The sequence below is a fragment of the Eptatretus burgeri genome, chromosome 9, assembly GCF_056783735.1.
Source record: "Eptatretus burgeri isolate ZD-2024b chromosome 9, Ebu_testis_v1, whole genome shotgun sequence".
Classification (NCBI taxonomy): domain Eukaryota; kingdom Metazoa; phylum Chordata; class Myxini; order Myxiniformes; family Myxinidae; genus Eptatretus; species Eptatretus burgeri.
In genome coordinates this window covers 14,648,277-14,663,082 of record NC_140969.1, presented here as the reverse complement: position 1 = coordinate 14,663,082, position 14,806 = coordinate 14,648,277, and the positions used below count along the sequence as shown (strand labels likewise).

Sequence of the window (14,806 nt, the reverse complement as noted above, 5' to 3'; positions counted from 1 at the left end):
TTGAGAAGTTCGGCAAGGATGCCACAGATCCCTGGAGCTTTGCCCCATTTCAACTGGTTCACCGCAGCCCGTGTTTCCACAAGCGTAGGTGGACCACAGTTGATTCGAGGGTCAGCAACAGGGATTGTAACACCCTTGACGTCCAACTCGACAGTTGGGGGATCAGCCTGGTACAACCGCTCAAAGTAACCGGCCCAGCGGGTCTTCACTTCAGACTCCTCTGTCAAGAGCCTACCACTCTCTGCTCGAACTGTAGTGCTCCGAGGGATGGGCTTGGATGAACGTAATGCGCGAATTCCCCTGTAAGCGGGATGAGAATCACCTGTCCACAGGTGATGCTCTACCCCCTCACAGATTCCTCGCACATAGGCCTCCTTGTCCACCCTCAGTGCACGTACAGTTTTACGCCTCAGCTCCCTGAACAGCTCAGCTCTGCCATTCAGCCTGTCCCTGCGACTCTGGTCAATGGTATCCAGTGTCCCTTGAGAGACAAAATTCTTCTTTGCCCTGCGGTGATCTCCAAGGCATCCACCGGCAACATCGAGGACGGTGGTCTTGAAGGCGCTCCACAACTCTTCAGGACCCCCCAAAGCACCCAGACCCCCGCAAGTGTCCACTCAGCCTGTTCGCAAACTCCTCAGCTACTCTCTCATCCCTGAGATTGGCAACATCCAGCCTCGGCTGGGATGGTACCATTCTCCAGGATTTAAGGTGCAGCTTTAGAGTTGCTACAACAAGCCTGTGGTCAGTATTGAGGAACTGAGCACTCTGGTAGACCCTGCAGTTCTGGATCATCCTCCAACGACCATCAATGAGGACATGGTCAATCTCCTTTGGCACACCGCCAGCGTTGGAATACCAAGTCCAGCGATGAGCTTGTGGGCGCTGAAACCATGAACCAGCCACCCTAAGTCCATGACTTCTTGCAAAGTCAAGGAACTTAGCGCTATTCTGGTTTTGGGCCAACATATTGGGCCCAATACATATTTGAAATATCTTGCGATAGAAAGACATGACAGAAGTGAATCGACATCATGATTTTTTCCAAATCTATTTCTTGAACATTTGAAGAACATTTGATCCATTTCAATACATACACTGGTGTTTAGTGGACTTGACATTTACAGATTTCAACACTTTTACTCTTTCAAGCAAAGAACTAACGAGTTCCGAAATTTTCTCTTCTGGGATTTCCACCCAGGCCTCATGCAAAAGGTTTTGCAATTCTGCCAATGATGTTGGTTTCTGGACATTTTCTGCACAGCTCGATCCAATTTAGCCCAGAGGTGTTCAATGAGATTCACGTGAGGAGACTGACTGGGCCATGGAAGTCACTTGATCCCATTTCTGTCCTGCCATTCTTTGGTCTTTTTTGCAGTGTGGCAAGGAGCTCCATCTTCCATGAACAGTGTTGTTTTTGACTATCTGACCAATGGAGAAGGCAGGGAGAAGTCCTTCCTCAAGGATAGAAGTGTGTTTCGTGGAGTTGATATTGCCTGCCCACTCCACAAGCTTTGACCGACCAGGACTCCAGATTGCTCCACACGCCATCACTGAAAAATCACTGTGTTTGACAGTTGGCTGCAATCGTTTCAAAGAGAACTCTTGACTGGGAAGTCTCCAGATCCACACGTGTCCACTGTCAGAAAACTGAGCAAATTGGGACTCATCTGAAAAAATGGCAGTTTTCCAAAACTCCAAGGGTCTGTTGGCCACATCATCAGCCCACTTCGTTCTTTGAACATTGACTGGTCGAAGAAGACATTTTCTCTGAGCTGCTCTCCCGTAGTAGTCCATTTGATGAAGTTACTGCACGACAGTTCTTGAGCTAACTTGGAACTCCTCTGCAACATCTGCTGTCTTGAAACGGGGAGTTTTCTCAATGGATCCCTTGACAGCTCCAATATACCTTTCTGAGTGCCCAGATCGACCAGAATGGGAAGCTGTGGATTCCTTGCCTTCGCTGGTGAATTGCACAATCACCTGATGATCTGACTCTGGCTGACTCCACCTTCTGATTGTCCAGCAATTCATCCTCTGAAAATTGTTAAGGTCTTGTGCTCTCTGTGTTTGAGGCATAGTTAATTTTCGCACATGACGCAGGATCTCGTTTCTGCAAATAAATCGTTGAATATCAGTCCAAATCACTCAGTAAAACTTGCTTTATACTGATTAAACCAGAGGGGGAGCACTCGGGAGAGTGCAAAACCTCTGCCGCCAATACTGCTCGGTCACTCAAGTAAACCTTATATCTTCTTCATTAAATATGATGTCAACAGTGCTGACAGAGTTATCGTTCTTTTCTCCAAAATTTTTTTTTTGGGGGGGGAGGGTTGGAAATCACTTAAAACATGTAGAAATGCAAAAAAAAAAATTCTCTATTTTTTTTGGGAGGGGGGGGGAGTGGGTTGGAAATCACTTAAAACATGTAGAAATGCAAAAAAAAAAAATTTCTTTCACAATTTTTTTGTGGGGGGGGGGGCGTTGGAAATCACTAAAAATCTGTAGAAATGCAAAAAAATCTCTATTTTTTGGGGGTGGGAGTGGGTTGGAAATCACTTAGAACATGTAGAAATGCAAAAAAAAAAATCCCTTTTTTTGGGAGGGGGTAATTTTTTTGGGGGGGGGTTGGAAATCACTTAAAATATGAAGAAATGCAAAAAAAAAATTATTTTTCTCAAACAATTTTTTTGGGGCAGGGGGTTGGAAATCACTGAAAACATGCAGAAATGCAAAAAAAAAAAATTCTTGAACAATTTTTTTTGGGGGGGGCGTAACAAGTTTTTTTGGGGGTGGTTGGAAATCACCAAAAACATACAGAAATGCAAAAAAACAAAAAAAATTTCTCTAACAATTTTTTTTGGGGGGGGTTTTACCAAGTCCAAAATTTAATGGCCTGATCCTTGGACCATACCTAACCCCCCCCCCCACCAAGTTTCGTCGAAATCCGTCGAGGAGTTTTTCCGTAATACTGTTCACAAACATACAAAAAATAAACCAGTGTCACCCGCAGGTTGACCCGTATCTTGCCAAAAGGTGACGACGTGTGACTTCTTAAAGGTCACACTGAGGTGAACAGAGCTGCTATCCACCAGGAGCGACTCCTTAAGGAATATCTGCTTACGAGAGATTCCGATGAGAATCGTTCTACAGAGTAACCATGAAAAATATACTTTTGCCTCATAATGTCACCAAATGACGTCATAATGTCTCAAGCTTGACATATCTAGAAAGCACTCATCGAGTCATGATCGTGGGTCAGATTGCGGGAGAGTGTGTCGGAGTGGTGCTGAGGTGTCGTCCACCTAGGTCAGGTCAGGTTCTGTCAGGTCAGGTTCGATCTGTGACCTGCTACAGGTACCATGTAAACCTGTACTAACCTGTTCCATGGTCGGGTTGTCGGTGACTAAACCGTCTCCCCCACCAGGTTTTCTGGTGAGGAGGGTGTTTGGATATGGACACCCAGCAGGATAAAAAACAAAACCTGTCAAAGGGCGGAGGAGCTCCTTGTGAGCCAACGGCCATCCATATCTAGTGCCCAACTGTGTCTGCGGACGTCCTCCTGCAGTTGGGTCACTTCTTATTAGGAGGTTGGTGGCAGGATTTGCACTCCGGCCACCGTAAAACCCTTCATGCCGCAAAACGCAAAAACGCAAAAAAAATCTGAAAACCCACTCCGTGGGAGTACCTCCTGTGCAGCTTCCCTTTGCAGGGCAGCTCACCGGATGACGGGATTGGGGCAAAGCCTTCGGGACCCCCAATCTTTGATAGGAGGGAAACGACGGGGTAACATCCCTGGGTCAGATTGTGGGAGAGTGTGTCGGAGTGGTGCTGAGGTGTCGTCCACCAGACGGCGGTCTCCTTGGGTTAACCTGAGGCGGTCCCTTCGGGTGGGTGCCTGGAATGTCCTATCCCGAAGAGAGGATGATCACCTGTCTCTGTTATCATCTGAGCTCAAGCGTTTGCACATCGGGATTGCAGCTCTCTCTCTGAGGTTCGGAGACCGGATTGCGGCGAGATAATGGTGGTTGTTTACACCTACTATTGGTCTGGTCGCTCTGATGGTTACCATATCCAAGGAGTTGCTGTAGCTGTGTCCAATAAGCTGACCCCAATGATAATTGAGGTAACACCGGTCAACGAGCGTATTATGAGATTAAGGATTCGTCACTCCTTTGGTGTCATTTCCCTGGTCTCTGTTTATGCTCCGACTGAGGCGAGTGATCTCACCGTGAAGGATGCATTCTACGCCACACTCGAGTCTGTGGTTGATCAGTGCCCCAGACGAGATACACTTCTAGTCTTGGGGGATTTCAATGCATCGACTGGAACTGATAGGGACGGTTATGAGGTGTGTGTTGGTCCCCATGGGTCAGGAGCTATGAACCAGAATGGCACTAAGTTCCTTGACTTTGCAAGAAGTCATGGACTTAGGGTGGCTGGTTCATGGTTTCAGCGCCCACAAGCTCATCGCTGGACTTGGTATTCCAACGCTGGCGGTGTTGCAAAGGAGATTGACCATGTCCTCATTGACGGTCGTTGGAGGATGATCCAGAACTGCAGGGTCTACCGGAGTGCTCAGTTCCTCAATACTGACCACAGGCTTGTTGTAGCAACTCTAAAGCTGCACCTTAAATCCTGGAGAATGGTACCATCCCAGCCGAGGCTGGATGTTGCCAAGCTCAGGGATGAGATAGCAGCTGAGGAGTTTGCGAACAGGCTGAGTGGACACTTGGGGGGTCTGGGTGCTTTGGGGGGTCCTGAAGAGTTGTGGAGCGCCTTCAAGACCACCATCCTCGATGTTGCCGGTGGATGCCTTGGAGCTCACCGCAGGGCAAAGAAGAATTTTGTCTCTCAAGGGACACTGGATACCATTGACCAGAGTCGCAGGGCCAGGCTGAATGGCAGAGCTGACCTGTTCAGGGAGCTGAGGCGTAAAACTGTACGTGCACTGAGGGTGGACAAGGAGGCCTATGTGCGAGGAATCTGTGAGGGGGTAGAGCATCACCTGTGGACAGGTGATTCTCGTCCCGCTTACAGGGGAATTCGCGCATTACGTTCATCCAAGCCCATCCCTCGGAGCACTACAGTTCGAGCAGAGAGTGGTAGGCTCTTGACAGAGGGGTCTGAAGTGAAGGCCCGCTGGGCCGGTTACTTTGAGCGGTTGTACCAGGCTGATCCCCCAACTGTCGAGTTGGACATCAGGGGTGTTACAATCCCTGTTGCTGACCCTCGAATCAACTGTGGTCCACCTACGCTTGTGGAAACACGGGCTGCGGTGAACCAGTTGAAACGGGGCAAAGCTCCAGGGATCTGTGGCATCCATGCTGAACTTCTCAAGGCTGGTGGAAATGCTGCACTCGTGTCGTTGCATGCAGTTTTGTGCTCTGCCTGGAACACAGGCATCATCCCAACTGACTGGAAGAGGGGCCTTGTTGTCCCTCTCTGGAAAGGGAAGGGTGATCGCCAAGACTGCAACAACTACCGAGGGGTGACACTGCTCTCAGTGCCGGGTAATGTCTTTGCTCGGATAATTCTCGATAGGGTTCGCCACCATCTGCTTGAGCACCAGCGTCCAGAGCAGTCAGGCTTTACACCAAAGAGGTCAACGATTGACCGCATCCTTGCACTTCGTGTCCTCACGGAACGCAGACGAGAGTTTCGGCAGGTGCTGCTTGCAGCCTATGTTGATCTCTGTAAAGCGTTCGATTCAGTGAATCGGGATGCCCTCTGGAGGAATCTTGGTCTTCATAGTGTACCACCAAGCTGTTGACAGCTCCAAGACACCTTTCTGAGGGCCCAGATCGACCAGAATGGGAAGCTGTGGATTCCTTGCATTCGCTGGTGAATTGCACAATCACCTGATTATCTGACGCTGGCTGACTCCACTTCCGATTGTCCAACAATTCATCCTCTGAAAATCGTAAAGGTCTTGTGCTCCGTGGGTTTGAGGGAAAGTTAATTGTCGCACATGACCCAGGATCTCCTTTCTGCAAACAAATCGTTGAAGATCAGTCCAAATCACTCAGTAAAACTTGCTTTATACAGATTAAATGAATAGATTTAAGGAGTCTATTTACTTTTGTCATGTATCCGTGCAGGACTTTATCGTTTTTGACCCTATCCCTCAATCGTGAAGGATCATTTTAACAATTAAATAATTATCGTATCCAGATTCGGATTCGGATATTCATCAAATTCGAATAATTTCTTCCTTGCGACACACCGAACCTGTCCACCAAGTTTCGTCCAAATTCGTCCACAACTTTCTGAGATATTGTGCTGTTTATCATTTTAGCCCGATCTCTCAATGGTGACGAATCACTGAAAAAAAAAATCACATTCTGGTTCCGGATCTTCACCGAAATCGAATCTGTTAGTCCTTGTCATATTCCAAACCTATCCACAAAGTTTCTTCCGAATCCGTCCCATACTTTTTGAAATATCCTTCACACAAACAGACAAACACACACAAAGGGGGTGAAAACACAACCTCCTTCAACTTCTGTGGTAGAAGTGATGACGAGGTTTCAAAGATGACGGTGTCTCTCTTTTCCAACCAAGGAGCCAAAACCGAAACTTCCCGTTGGTTTCCAAAGTAAATGACCTCGACGTGATTTGAACACACAACCTTCTGATCTGGAGTCAGACACGCTACCATTGTGCCACGAGATCTCATCTACAAGTGAACCCAATAATAAATTCTCCATACTTCAGTCAAGTTTCTTGGGTTCATCAGACGAATGAGGACAGTGATGATACCTGCTGTTCGGACCCCCATTTGTGAGGTCCCAATTTTCGTGGTGTGGTGATGTTTTGTAATTTGCACGAGTTGGTGTGTTTTGATTGTTTGAGTGTGTTGGAGTTTGAATATTTTGGAGTGGGAGTGTTTTGGAGTCTTTGGGATGACTCAGCCGATGTTCAAACCGCTGATCTCCCAGACTCAGAGTGGACACTCCAACCGTAACAGCATCGAGTCTGGTTTAAAATAAATAATTAATTAATGCCAACTCATTCCACCATGACAGTGAGAGAACACGAAAGGTCGCTTGATGGAGAGGCAAGAGAGAAGGATTTCACACACAATGATACTGTGAAGGTCGTCACTGTAAATCTACGATCAATAGAAGAGGTGTGTGTGCGTGTGTGTGCGTGTGTGTGTGTGTGTGTGTGTGTGTGTGTGTGTGTGTGTGTGTGTGTGTGTGTGTGTGTGTGTGTGTGTGTGTGTGTGTGTGTGTGTGTGTGTGTGTGTGTGTGGGGGGGGGCGGCGACTTTTTGTCTGTTAATTTTGTACATCTATTCATTAATTACGCACTTTTGGAATGTCCCTTTTGACCCTTTGTACTGTTGAGACCACATCCAACTTTGAAAACCTTTCAAGACCCCCAAGACCATTAAAACCCCTGAAGTCCTGGAAGACCCAAAAATCTCAAAAGTCCCTGAGGACCTAACAGTCCAAAAAAATCCCTGAGGATACAAATGTCCCAAAAGTTTCCAGGACCCAAAACACCCAAAGACCTCGAAGATTCTGTACTTTCCTGTCGACCGTTCAAATATGTTTTGAATTCACAACAAATGATCCGTGAGAATTCTCATGTTTTAAATGCATGCCATGTTAAGGTGTAGGAAGCACCTCAATACGGACTTCTCTGCTCTCTCACGGCATTCTAATTACAAAAGAAACTGGAAGGGCACTTGGCAGAGTGCATGCCTCCGCCACATAATGCCTGATCCATGAGAACATATTGGGCCCAATACATATTTGAAATATCTTGCGATAGAAACACATGACAGAAGTGAATCGACATCATGATTTTTTCCAAATCTATTTCTTGAACATTTGAAGAACATTTGATCCATTTCAATACATACACTGGTGTTTAGTGGACTTGACATTTGCAGTTTTCAACACTTTTACTCTTTCAAGCAAATAACTAACGAGTTCCGAAATTTTCTCTTCTGGGATGTCCACCCAGGCCTCATGCAAAAGGTTTTGCAATTCTGCCAATAATGTTGGTTTCTGGACATTTTCTGCACAGCTCGATCCAATTTAGCCCAGAGGTGTGCAATGGGATTCACGTGAGGAGACTGACTGGGCCATGGAAGTCACTTGATCCCATTTCTGTCCTGCCATTCTTTGGTCTTTTTTGCAGTGTGGCAAGGAGCTCCATCTTCCATGAACAGTGTTGTTTTTGACTATCTGACCAGTGGAGAAGGCAGGGAGAAGTCCTTCCTCAAGGATAGAAGTGTGTTTCGTGGAGTTGATATTGCCTGCCCACTCCACAAGCTCTGACCGACCAGTACTCCAGATTGCTCCACACGCCATCACTGAAAAACCACTGTGTTTGACAGTTGGCTGCAATCGTTTCAAAGAGAACTCTTGACTGGGAAGTCTCCAGATCCACATGTGTCCACTGTCAGAAAACTGAGCAAATTGGGACTCATCTGAAAAAAATGACAGTTTTCCAAAACTCCAAGGGTCTGTTGGCCACATCATCAGCCCCCTTCTTTCTTTGAATGTTGACTGGTCGAAGAAGACATTTTCTCTGAGCTGCTCTCCCATCGTAGTCCATTTGATGAAGTTACTGCACAACAGTTCTTGAGCTAACTTGGAACTCCTCTGCAACATCTGCTGTCTTGAAACGGGGAGTTTTCTCAATGGATCCCTTGACAGCTCCAAGATACCTTTCTGAGTGCCCAGATCGACCAGAATGGGAAGCTGTGGATTCCTTGCATTCGCTGGTGAATTGCACAATCACCTGATGATCTGACTCCACCTTCCGATTGTCCAGCAATTCATCCTCTGAAAATCGTAAAGGTCTTGTGCTCTCTGGGTTTGAGGCATAGTTAATTTTCGCACATGACGCAGGATCTCGTTTCTGCAAATAAATCGTTGAATATCAGTCCAAATCACTCAGTAAAACTTACTTTATACTGATTAAACCAGAGGGGGAGCACTCAGGAGAGTGCAAAACCTCTACCACCAATACTGCTCGGTCACTCAAGTAAACCTTATATCTTCTTCATTTAATATGATGTCAACAGTGCTGACAGAGTTATCGTTCTTTTCTCCAAATTTTTTTTTGGGGGGGGGGGAGGGTTGGAAATCACTTAAAACATGTAGAAATGCAAAAAAAAATTCTCTATTTTTTTGGGGAGGGGGGGAGTGGGTTGGAAATCACTTAAAACATGTAGAAATGCAAAAAAAAAATTTTCTTTCACAATTTTTTGGTGTGGTGGAGGGGTTGGAAATCACTAAAAATCTGTAGAAATGCAAAAAAAAATTCTCTATTTTTTTTTGGGGGGGGGAGTGGGTTGGAAATCACTTAGAACATGTAGAAATGCAAAAAAAAAAATCCCTTTTTTTGGGAGGGGGTAATTTTTTGGGGAGGGTTGGAAATGCAAAAAAAAATTCTCAATTTTTTTGGGGGGGTAACAATTTTTGGGGGGGCGGTTGGAAATCACTCAAAACATGTAGAAATGAAGAAAAAAAAATTCTCAAACAATTTTTTTTGGGGGGGGTTGGAAATCACTGAAAACATGCAGAAATGCAAAAAAAAAATTCTTGAACAATTTTTGGGGGGGAGCGTAACAATTTTTTTGGGGGTGGTTGGAAATCACCAAAAACATACAGAAATGCAAAAAAAAAAAAAAAAATTTTTTTCTCTAACAATTTTTTTTTTTGGGGGGGGACCAAGTCCAAAATTTAATGGCATGATCCTTCGACCATACCTAACCCCCACCACCAAGTTTCGTCGAAATCCGTCGAGGAGTTTTTCCGTAATACTGTTCACAAACATACAAAAAATAAACCAGTGTCACCCGCAGGTTGACCCGTATCTTGCCAAAAGGTGACGACATGTGACTTCTTAAAGGTCACACTGAGGGGAACAGAGCTGCTATCCACCAGGAGCGACTCCTTAAGGAATATCTGCTTACGAGAGATTCCGATGAGAATCGTTCTACAGAGTAACCATGAAAAATATGCTTTTGCCTCATAATGTCACCAAATGACGTCATAATGTCTCAAGCTTGACATATCTAGAAAGCACTCATCGAGGTGTTCAATTTGAGGTCCTACATGATATGGTTGCTAAAACTTAAAAAGTTGACCTTGGGGTCAAATATGTTTGACCTCAGGCGCTAACCATGAAGGTCAAGGCCAATCGCCACCAAAAATTAATCAACTGAGCGCCAGCCCATGAACTATATTCCCATGAAGTTTGAAGACGATCCGATCAAAATTACTCAAAAAATAAGGGTTTCGTCGATTCCCCGGATTTGCGACAAAGTGACCTTGACCTTTGACCTTGACCTTCAAAATTTTATGCGCTGAAAGGGACCTCTATAGGCCTCTGATATGCGAAGTTACAAAAATTTCCAATGATAACTGTGCTCTGCAGAGTGATTTATATGTGATTACAGACCAAAAAAAAAGAAAACATAAGAAGGTCAAGGCCAATCGCAACCAAAAATTAATCAGCTGAGCGCCAGACCATGAACAATATTCCCATGAAGTTTGAAGACGATCCGATCAAAATTACTCAAAAAATAAGGGTTTCGTCGACTCCCCTGATTTGCGACAAAGTGACCTTGACCTTTGACCTTGACCTTCAAAATTTTGTGCGCTGAAAGGGACCTCTATAGGCCTCTGATATGCGAAGTTACAAAAATTTCCAATGATAACTGTGCTCTGCAGAATTTTTCATACGTGATTACAAACAAAAAAAAACAAAAAAACATACAAGCTGACTCACATATCTTGCAAAAACTTCGTTTTGGCAAGATAACAAACAAGCAGTCATCGACTGGTACTTAGAAAATCGTCAACTTGACCTCTGACCTTGTCTAATAAAAGCTGTCTCTCGAGAAGGTTGCGACGCAAACCAGAAGTTTCTACGATGATTCTGCACCAAACCATCAAAAATCGAATGTTTTGGATGTTTGACCTCACTGTGACCTTGACCTTTGACCGATTTTGACCAAAATCTAACGAGCACGAGCCATAACCCTCCTGAATCACGTAGTGTAATTTGACATTGGTAGCTTCTTCTTTTCTCGAGCTATCATTTTTTGGATGTTTGACTTCACTGTGACCTTGACCTTTGACCGATTTTGACCAAAATCTAACGAGCACGAGCCATAACCCTCCTGAATCACGTAGTGTAATTTGACATTGGTAGCTTCTTCCGTTCTCGATTTATCTGTACCAAACCATCAAAAATCGAATATTAGATCTCACTTTGACCTTTGACCGATTTCGACCAAAATCGAACCAGCACGAGCCATCACCCTCCTGAATCACGTGGTGTAATTTGACATTGGTAGCTTCTTGCATTCTCGAGTTATCGTGCCTACAAACAAACAAACAAACAAACAGAAACGGAAGTCATCAATATCCTGACGAAATCTTTCGATTTCGGTCGTAACAAACAGAAAGGGGTGAAAACAATAACCTCCGTCCATCTTCGAAGATGGCGGAGGTTAATGAATAGATTTAAGGTGTCTATTTACTTTTGTCATGTATCTGTGCAGGACTTTATTGTTTTTGACCCTATCCCTCAATCGTTAAGGATCATTTTAACAATGAAATAATTATCGTATCCAGATTCGGATTCGGATATTCATCAAAATCGAATAATTTCTTCCTTGCGACACACGAACCTGTCCACCAAGTTTCGTCCGAATTCGTCCACAACTTTCTGAGATATTGTGCTGTATATCATTTGTTCCCCAATCTCTCGATGGTGAAGAATTACTGAAAAAAATATCACATTCTGGTTCTGGATCTTCGCCGAAATCGGACCAGTTCGTCCTTGTCATGTTCCGAACCTGTCCACAAAGTTTCATCCGAATCCGCACCAAACTTTTTGAGATATCCTTCACACAAACAGACAAACACACACAACGGGGTGAAAACACAACCTCCTTCACCTTCTGTGGTGGAAGTGATGATGAGATTTCAAAGATGACGGTGTCTCTCTTTTCCCCCGGAAGGAGCCAAAACCCAAACGACCCGTTGGTTTAAAAAGAAATGATCTCGACGTGATTTGAACACGCAACCTTCTGATCTGGAGTCAGACGCACTACCATTGTGCCACGAGATCTTATCTGCAAGTGAACCCAATAATAAATTCTCCATACTTCAGTCAAGTTTCTTGGGTTCAACAGAGGAATGAGGACAGTGATGATACCTGCTGTTCGGACCCCCCTTTGTGAGGTCCCAATTTTCGTGGTGTGGTGATGTTTTGTAATTTGCACGAGTTGGTGTGTTTTCATTGTTTGAGTGTGTTGGAGTTTGAATATTTTGGAGTGGGAGTGTTTTGGAGTCTTTGGGATGACTCAGCCGATGTTCAAACCGCTGATCTCCCAGACTCAGAGTGGACACTCCAACCGTCACAGCATCGAGTCTGGTTTAAAATAAAAAAATTAATTGATGCCAACTCATTCCACCATGACAGTGAGAGAATACGAAAGCTCGCTTGATGGAGAGACAAGAGAGAAGGATTTCACACACAATGATACTGTGAATGTCGTCACTGTAAATCTACTGTCAATAGATGAGGTGTGTGTGTGTGTGTGTGTGTGTGTGTGTGTGTGTGTGTGTGTGTGTGTGTGTGTGTGTGTGTGTGTGTGTGTGTGTGTGTGTGTGTGTGTGTGTGTGTGTGTGTGTGTGTGTGTGTGTGTGTGTGTGTGTGTGTGTGTGGTCGACTTTTTGTCTCTTAATTATGTACATCTATTCATTAATTACGCACTTTTGGAATGTCCCTTTTGACCCTTTGTACTGTTGAGACCACTTCAAACTTTGAAAACCTTTTAAGACCCCCAAGACCATTAAGACCCCTTAAGACCCTGAAGTCCTGGAAGACCCAAAAATCTCAACAGTCCCTGAGGACCTATAAGTCCAAAAAAATCCCTGAGCACACAAACGTCCCAAAAGTTTCCAGGACCCAAAACACCCAAAGACCTCGAAGATACTGTACATTCCTGTAGACCGTTCAATTTTTTTTTGAATGCACAACAAATAATCAGTGAGAATTCACATGTTTTCAACGCACGCCATGATAAGGTGTAGAAAGCAACTCAATACGGACTTCTCTGCTCTCTCACGGCATTCTAATTACAAAAGAAACTGGAAGGGCACTCGGCAGAGTGCATGCCTCCGCCACGTAATGCCTGATCCATGAGAACATATTGGGCCCAATACATATTTGAAATATCGTGCGATAGAGAGACATGACAGAAGTGAATCGACATCATGATTTTTTCCGAATTTATTTCTTGAACATTTGAAGAACATTTGATCCATTTCAATACATACGCTGGTGTTTAGTGGAATTGCCATTTGCAGATTTCAACGCTTTTACTCTTTCAAGCAAAGAACTAACGAGTTCCGAAATTTTCTCTTCTGGGATTTCCACCCAGGCCTCATGCAAAAGGTTTTGCTATTTTGCCAATGATGTTGGTTTCCTGGACATTTTCTGCACAGCTCGATCCAATTTAGCCCAGTGGTGTTCAATGGGATTCATGTGAGGAGACTGACTGGGCTATGGAAGTCACTTGATCCCATTTCTGTCCTGCCATTCTTTGGTCTTTTTTGCAGTGTGGCAAGGAGCTCCATCTTCCATCGACAGTGTTGTTTTTGACTATCTGACCAGTGGAGAAGACAGGGAGAAGTCCTTCCTCAAGGATAGAAGTGTGTTTCGTGGAGTTGCTGTTGCACACCCACTCCACAAGCTCTGACCGACCAGTACTCCAGATTGCTCCACACGCCATCACTGAAAAACCACTGTGTTTGACAGTTGGCTGCAATCGTTTCAAAGAGAACTCTTGACTGGGAAGTCTCCAGATCCACACGTGTCCACTGTCAGAAAACTGAGCAAATTGGGACTCATCTGAAAAAAATGACAGTTTTCCAAAACTCCAAGGGTCTGTTGGCCACATCATCAGCCCACTTCACTCTTTGAATGTTGACTGGTCGAAGAAGTCATTTTCTCTGAGCTGCTCTCCCATAGTAGTCCATTTGATGAAGTTACTGCACGACAGTTCTTGAGCTAACTTGGAACTCCTCTGCAACATCTGCTGTCTTGAAACGGGGAGTTTTCTCAATGGATCCCTTGACAGCTCCAAGATACCTTTCTGAGTGCCCAGATCGACCAGAATGGGAAGCTGTGGATTCCTTGCCTTCGCTGGTGAATTGCACAATCACCTGATGATCTGACTCCACCTTCCGATTGTCCAGCAATTCATCCTCTGAAAATCGTAAAGGTCTTGTGCTCTCTGGGTTTGAGGCATAGTTAATTTTCGCACATGACGCAGGATCTCGTTTCTGCAAATAAATCGTTGAATATCAGTCCAAATCACTCAGTAAAACTTGCTTTATACTGATTAAACCAGAGGGGGAGCACTCGGGAGAGTGCAAAACCTCTGCCCCCAATACTGCTCGGTCACTCAAGTAAACCTTATATCTTCTTCATTAAATATGATGTCAACAGTGCTGACAGAGTTATCGTTCTTTTCTCCAAAATTTTTTTTTGGGGGGGGGGGGGGTTGGAAATCACTTAAAACATGTAGAAATGCAAAAACAAATTCTCTATTTTTTGGGGAGGGGGGAGTGGGTTGGAAATCACTAAAAACATGTAGAGATGCAAAAAAAAAATTTTCTTTCACAATTTTTTTGTGGCGGGGGGGGGGGTGGGTTGGAAATCACTAAAAATCTGTACAAATGCAAAAAAAAAATTCTCTATTTTTTTGGGGGGGGGAGTGGGTTGGAAATCACTTAGAACATGTAGAAATGCAAAAAAAA

The 14,806-nt window shown here is 44.6% G+C and overlaps 2 non-coding genes across 2 annotated transcripts; both read right to left on the bottom strand.

Moving 5' to 3' along the window:
* Positions 1-6,603: 6,603 nt before the first annotated feature.
* TRNAW-CCA (transfer RNA tryptophan (anticodon CCA)) lies at positions 6,604-6,675 on the bottom strand. Its single transcript has one exon. It is a non-coding gene; the product is annotated as a tRNA-Trp (tRNA).
* Positions 6,676-12,035: 5,360 nt separating this feature from the next.
* On the bottom strand, positions 12,036-12,107 carry TRNAW-CCA (transfer RNA tryptophan (anticodon CCA)). Its single transcript has one exon. It is a non-coding gene; the product is annotated as a tRNA-Trp (tRNA).
* Between the last annotated feature and the right edge of the window lie 2,699 nt (positions 12,108-14,806).